The sequence below is a fragment of the Tiliqua scincoides genome, chromosome 4 (genome assembly GCF_035046505.1).
Source record: "Tiliqua scincoides isolate rTilSci1 chromosome 4, rTilSci1.hap2, whole genome shotgun sequence".
Taxonomy (NCBI): domain Eukaryota; kingdom Metazoa; phylum Chordata; class Lepidosauria; order Squamata; family Scincidae; genus Tiliqua; species Tiliqua scincoides.
In genome coordinates, this window is record NC_089824.1 from 134,418,235 (window position 1) to 134,424,234 (window position 6,000).

Below are 6,000 nucleotides of genomic sequence, written 5' to 3' on the forward strand. Positions count from 1 at the left end.
GAATAGTGATGTTTTGCAAGACTTGAGATTGCTACCACTGTGGCAAATGTTTAAGACAGTGATTTAGGGCACAAGCCTAACCTGGTCTACTCAGAATTAAGTCCTATTTTGTTCAATGGGGCTTACTCTCAGGAAAGTGTGGTTTGAATTGCAGCCTCAGGGCCCAATCCTATCCAACTTTCCAGTTCCAGTGCAGCTGCAATGCAGCCCCAAGGTAAGGAAACAAATGTTCCCATGCCTTGAGGAGGCCTATGTGACTGTCCCTCCACTGTAAGATGCAGCACAAACCCCATTGGTATTGCTGCACCAGTCCTGTAAAATTGGATAGGATGGCTCTTGGGGATTACTGGTGCACAGGTACAGATTCAGGAAGAGCTGGTGCAAGTCCCTGGTTCTACGCACAATGGCAACTGTTGTAAGTCATCTTGTTGGCTTATTTGTGGGCACAGCAACCAGTCCAGCCAAATGTCTAAAAACACATGTGCAGAACTTCTGCCTGTGTAGGTTGGCAGTCTGTAAAATTTGCCAATTTTTCATTTAAGATTCGTTCACGTGTGTTTGTAAATAAGATAATGTAAGATTTCAAAATACTGTACTCGTTACACATTAAATGAAAAAAGGCATGTTTTATGGCCTGCCGACATACTTATGTGGAATTTCTGAATATGTTTTTGGGAGCTGTAATGGATGAAGGCTAACAAACCAAAGCAGAATTCAGACCAGATGGAAATAATGCTGTTGGGAAAATGGCTAATCCTGGGGAATGTGTGCAACCTGTTGTTTCATGGTCAATATTTTATTTCTGGGTTTTTTTCTGCTTAATTCAAGGTATGCAGGAGACATACATTTAAACACACGGAGCTGGATGAAATTTGGCTGATTTTGTGCCCTTATGGAGGACTTCCATCCCTATTAATCTCATCCAGTTTGAAAAAGAAATAAAAAAGTTGAAATGAATTGACTTTGGCCCATTGTAATAAAACACCAATCAAAATTGAAACAAAGCAGCCATCCAAATCAGGCATGAAATGAAGTGAATTGTTGAAATGAGCCAATGAAATTAATTAGGCCACGGAGCAGAGCAACAAAGCAAAACCAAACAAATTTTTTTTTCTTTGCACCGCCAAACTGTTTAAAGCCTTAATACAGTACGGGGTATTCTCTCTGTGCCCCATGCCAATCAGCAGTCAAGCAGTAGCATTTTGCGCAAGTTGAATTTTCCAAATTGTGTACAAGGCAGCCTCATGTCAAACACATTAAAGTAGTTCAGATGAAATGTAACCAGTGCATAGTTTCTATTGGCCCAGGAATGGATGCTGCTGGTGCACCAGCCTAAGATGGGCTAAAGCAGGGGTGTCCAAAGTTTTTGGCAGGAGGACCACATCATCTCTCTGACAATATGTCAGGGGCCAGGGGAAAACGTTAGACAAAAAGTCTAACGTTACCAAGGACTCATTTAACATCACATGGAGGTGGACTGTAAGGCTGCCTAGTGAGATTGTGGCCGAGATTATATTTGAACCAGGAACTTGCCAGTTCACACTGTTCTTACATTTTCTACTTCTTCCTTTCAGAAGGAAGCTTTATATCAGGGGTGTCAAACATAAGGCTTATGGGTCTGATGTGGCCCACAGAAGCTCTTTATCTGGTCCCCATGATAGTTGGGCTCTCTCAGCACCACCATCAGCTGCTCTTAGCTGCTGAGCTATGCTGAAGTGTCACTGATGAAAGAGCAGCCTGCATGATAATTGGTCTGTCCCATATCTTAAAAATATGATCAAGATTTACATGTTTCCTCTTCTATCATTTGCAGATAATGAGTTTCTATGTGAGAACCAAGGTGTCATTTCTGGTCATCATCTGCTTAAATGACATCACTTCCAGCCCTCAGAAGGTATCATGAATGCAATTTGGCCTGCAGTATAAAACGAGTTTGCCACTCCTGCTTTACATTGTTCCCATCCCTGAGTTACCTCAGGAAAAAAAGACTGCCAACAATTTATTCACTGCTGTGACAATTAACTCTCTCCTCCCAGATGCAGTCAGTTTTCATTATCTGCTAGGGTTAGGTTCCTGGAAAACCTAGTGGGTATTGAATTAGCAGATACCAAATCATTGAGCCTATGGGGAAAATGGGGTTAGGTTCCAGGGTATCCTGTTCATCATACACTCTATGAACTTTATATACCTCTTTACTTGAAATCTATGGGGCTGGGTGATAGCGAGGGTTCATCTACCTCTCCAACATCTGATGCATCCCATCTGATGGGGCTGGATGTCCCTTGATGTGTTGAAGATTGTGATGATGCACTTTCTCTGTGCTGGCTATTCCTTGACTTGCTGAAAGTTGCTGACCTAACAAGGCCTCAGAGTTCAGCAGTTGCTTCACCCATTCTCCTCCTCCACCTATCTCTTGGCTCCTTCCTTTGGCTTGCCCCAGCCCCAGAGCAGCCATCAGGTAACCTTTCAGAGACCTCTCATCATCGGCCTCTGATCATTGCCAGAGTTGCGAAGGTTCAACTGGAGTCCCCAAGATGGTGTTCAAGATAGTGGGGCAAGTCTGGAAGCAGACAAAAACGTGTCCAACCATTGGCCATGGGCCAATGCCTATTTGTTGTGGTACCAGCACAGTATTCGCGGGAAGAGAACAGAGTCACAGATAATGAGAGGAGTAATTCTGCTCATCACAGATAAGCAAATTCTCAGAGAGTGAATTCACATATAAAGAGAACTGACTGTAAGTCTGCCATGTGATCAAGAGGAGCAATTTTAATGGATCTAGAGTCCAAGAGATCCTGCTTCTGCACTATTCAGAATCAGAGGATGTTTTATTAAACCATTGATACCACTGAGATATGGGAGCAGAAATTGTCTACAAAATTGTCCACAAAACTCCAATTGCCTGTCTCAACAGTATCTGAAATACCTGCTTACCCACAATGTGTCTAAGGGCGCAAACCTAACCCACTTTCCAGCACCGACATGAGAACAATGCAGCTCCGAGGAAAGGGAACAAACATTCCCTTACTTTGAGGAGGCCTCCATGACTGCCACCCAACTGCAGGATGCAGCACTCGTCCCCTTGGCACAGCTATGCCAGTGCTGGAAAATTGGTTAGGATTTGGGCCTCAATCTCCCTATCTAGCACTGCTAGTAAGTAATCCAGTGTAAAAACTGCTCCTGTTAACCTAAGTTGAAGGGTTAGAAACAAAATTCCCCAGGACGTTCAGATAAGCCACATTACATCTTGCCATGCACAAGCTAAGTATGTTTCTTTTTCCTAATGAGCTGCTGAGTTTATCATCAGAATGTATTCTGGAGCACAGCATTTGCTGCAGTTGCAGGAACAAAAAACCTTTTCTAATAGCACAATGTTTGGATATCTACTCAAAGTAGGATCTGTTGAGTTCAGTGGGGCTTATCCCCTAGGCAATATTCCCTGTAAAGGTCTGCATTGCTGTGTAGACCCCTTTGGCCTCTGCACGGCAGCCCAGCACCATGTCTGGATGCATGTCAATGATCTTGTATGTCATCATAGGACTTCTGGAAACACCAACCTTCAAACCACATGGAACTCGATTTCTCAGGCTTCAAGGGCATGTGGTTGCACAACTTAAGGAAAAAGTGCCCCCAAGTAAGTGTGCATAGGAGTGCAGTCTTATGGCCCAATCCTAATGGGCCTTTACACTGGTGGAATGTGCGTTTACATTTACAGCTTTGCAGCTGTTGCAAACACAACTCGGTCAGTATATGGGACCTGGCCAATGCTACAAGCAGAAAATGGCTGGATCCCTGTGAAGACAGATGTCAGACACCTGCTGGTACAGGTAAGCAAGCACAGGGGGTTTGAGTAAGGCAGGGAGGGATGAAATGGGGCAGTTATGGGGGCAGAGGAGGGTGGATTGGGCCCAGGAGAGGAAGGGTTTGGCAGTGGCAGCACGTACTGAATTCTATCCCCTTTCCCATGCCTGATGGGCCGTCACAGAGTGGAGGTTGCTGGGGATTATAACCAGGACAAGGAAACAAATCTTTCCTTATCACAAGGTGGCTTCCAGGGACCAAAAATCCCCTTTGCATTACAGCAGAGGCCACACCAGCGCCATTGTGTCACCGTGCAGGGATTTAGTTAGGATCGGGCTGTTGGTCTCGAAGTCATCGGCAATGCAGCAGACCTGAGCTCTCAAACTGAGTGAGGATCACCTTGCAGACTTCAACCACAGATTCGGAAAATGAAGGACAAACCTAACTATATTCAGGTCACCTACGTGAACGTTCAGTGACGCTTAACCATAGTGCAGACGAACCAGATGCTGACAAGCAGCTGTTATGCACCTTACTTAAGACAAGACAGTGTGCTCAAGAGGCAATCAAGATTTTGAAAGCAGGCAACTAGACAGGTGCAGAACACATAACTGTCCTCAACTTCACATATACATTCTTATGGAGAAAGTCACTCAGCACAGGGAATCTGCCCTCTTTTATGGCCCAGAGAAAGATCAGATATACTTCTGCAAAATTTTATCTCACTATAATTCTTAGAACCCAATCCTATCCATTCTTTCTCCCCTGCCCACTAACACAGCCATGCTAAATAGGTGCCCAGTTGGGGGGGGGGGCTGATCAGGAGGCTTTGGAGGGAAAGGGGGAGTTATTTCCCCTTACCCCTCCATAAGCTTCTCACTCCACAACGAGTTTCCTTGGGCCTGCACTAGCTCTTTAGCTGGCGTAAGGACAAGGGACAGGGAGGCTGTTAAAAGGGGGCAGGATCTGGCACACACCACTGCCACTGGATAAATCTCCTCCTGCAGCCTCCCCACCCCATTCCTCCCCCATTCCTACCAAGTTTCGCCCCTCCCTCCCCTCCCACCCCTACCCCCACCACTGTCTTACATTCTCTTGCAGGCGCAACCAAATCCATTGGTGGGGTTGGAATGCTGCTGCCTCAGGCAGCAGTGCTTGGAAAATGGCCACTGGCGCCCTGCTCCATCAGTTGCTATTTTACCCTAGTGGAAGTCTCTTCTGTTGTTGTAAAGCCCTCTCCCTGACAGCTCAATCCTGGATAGGTTTGGGCTGTTAGTTGATCAATTTCTCCATTGCGTGATAGCTTTTCAAGGATATAGGATTGACTTCCATACATTCAGACAAGGCAGTGGCTTGGGAGGTGCACAATTCATGGGGTGCCTCCCATGCCCCTAGAGCAGTGTTTCTCAAACTGTGGGTCGGGACCCACTTGGTGAATCGCAAGCCAGTTTCAGGTGGGTTCTCATTAATTTCAATATTTCATTTTTAATATATTAGACTTGATGCTACCAGGGTATGTGACTGAAACCAATTTTTCCCTGAAGTGGATCTTTACCTCCCCCAGGGACTCAATTGCAATGCTAAACAACCATGTTCCTCAATCCTTCAGTCCACTTCAGCTCTGAGTTCAGTCATCGTTCAACTATGGAATCATGGATAAAAGAAGACTTCTCTTCATCTCCCTTCATCATTAACTCTTGTATATTTCTCTGCTAGTTGCATTGGCAGCAGTTCTACCAATCCTGAGTGTCATGTTTTCTTATAAGTATTGGCATGAGCACAACACAGGCACCAGAAATAGAGCACTAAATATTCTGTGTCTTGTATAAAACTTCCATCTGTGTCCCTATCCTAAATTCTGTAGTCAGCCAGGAGAGACCTGAGAATCATAGAATCATAGAGTTGGAAGGGGCTTAATAGGGCACTTAGTCCAAACTCCTGCCTTAGGCAGGAAATCCTCTTAGAGCATCTCCAACAGGTGCTTGTTGAGCCTCTGCTTGAATATCTTCTAATGATCTACAACAGTGGTTCTCACCATGGGCCTATTGCCCCCAGGGGGCCATGCCATACTTCTAGGGGGCCACATGGGACAAACAGAACATGAGAGGAGTCACAGGAAGCTTCTGAAGTCACATCTAAACTTAACTGCCAGGTGGTTGATAAAATGGAGCTTAGAATGGGGCCACAAGCAAAAATTGT

General features: G+C 45.2%; 1 protein-coding gene across 1 annotated transcript in view; it reads right to left on the reverse strand.

Annotated features, from left to right (window-relative positions):
* Window positions 1–5,476, reverse strand: part of PLPPR5 (phospholipid phosphatase related 5) — a 93,189-nt gene extending 87,713 nt beyond the window's left edge. The window contains exon 1 of the mRNA XM_066625435.1: window positions 5,445–5,476. The gene's annotated coding sequence lies outside the window, so the exon portion shown is untranslated. The remainder of the gene's footprint in view (window positions 1–5,444) is intronic.
* Window positions 5,477–6,000: the final 524 nt, after the last annotated feature.